A 1130-nucleotide genomic window follows, 5' to 3' on the forward strand; every position below is an offset into this window, starting at 1 on the left:
ACACCCACACACACACTTTCACAGAGAGACATATACACACACACACACACACACACACACACTTTCACACAGAGACAGGCACACACACACACACACACACACACACACATACATACATACATATGGAAAAGAAACAATACTTTTATAAATCACAATAAGATGTAATAAAGTACAGAAAAACTAAATGTAAGAAAATGTGATCTTTAATACACACAAATATGTATGGCTGGTCGGATGCGTCTTGGACTCGGGTTCCTCTTCATTACGTATAACGCTTTTGCCTTTTGCTAAAGCTTTCCGTGGAGGGGATCGTGGGTGAGTTTGTACCATTCTTGGGGGGCTCTGCCTTGTTGGGGCGGAGCTGTGATCCAGGTGAACAGCAGATCGGGCATAGGTGGGCATGTGGGCAGAGGAGTAGGAAGGCCGGTCAAGCAAATAAGCTTGCTAAGGTACGCAGCAGCAGCAAGCAGCCCCCACATCCAGCCAGCCAGCCAGTCTGGCTGGCAGTGACTGAGTGGTTGACAGACGGCAAGCAACGGAATGTACGTGCTCTGTGATGTCATAGCAGTCAGCTGAGAGAGGCTCGTGATGTCATCGCTGAGCTGGCTGGCTGGCTGGCTGGCTGGCGGGCTGGCTGGCTCTGTGTGTGTGTGTGTGTTTGTGTGTGTGTCTGTTTTTCTGTTTGTCAGTCTGTCTGTCTGTCTCTCTCTCTCCCTCTCAATTCATTTGTATTGTCAAAAGCAATTGGACATACATACATTCATACATATATATATATATATATATATATATACATGCATACATACATGCTAGAAAGTCATTACTATGTTATCTTAAAGGCTAACTAAGCAGAACATATATCATTATCGAACAGAGTTCATAGGTCTATACATGGTATTAGTGAACAGGCACGTAGGTCATTCTGTTTGACATTGTCTCCAAGGTTCTCATTGTAAATAACAAAGAGAAATCAAACTACCTTATGGCCTCCTGACCTTCTAGCTTGACCTTATCTTTCTTAAGTATACAAGAGAGAAAAACAGTTGTGAGAAAAGAATTTCTAACTTTCCTTCCACACATACATACATACATACATACATACATACATACATACATACAAACCAGAGGCA

At 42.9% G+C, this 1130-nt stretch overlaps 1 non-coding gene across 1 annotated transcript; it reads left to right on the forward strand.

Annotated features, from left to right (window-relative positions):
- Positions 1-243: 243 nt before the first annotated feature.
- On the forward strand, positions 244-358 carry LOC136722912 (U5 spliceosomal RNA). Its single transcript, XR_010806539.1, has one exon. It is a non-coding gene; the product is annotated as a U5 spliceosomal RNA (small nuclear RNA).
- The last annotated feature ends 772 nt before the right edge of the window (positions 359-1130 follow it).

The sequence above is a fragment of the Amia ocellicauda genome, unplaced genomic scaffold (assembly GCF_036373705.1).
Source record: "Amia ocellicauda isolate fAmiCal2 unplaced genomic scaffold, fAmiCal2.hap1 HAP1_SCAFFOLD_147, whole genome shotgun sequence".
Lineage (NCBI taxonomy): Eukaryota > Metazoa > Chordata > Actinopteri > Amiiformes > Amiidae > Amia > Amia ocellicauda.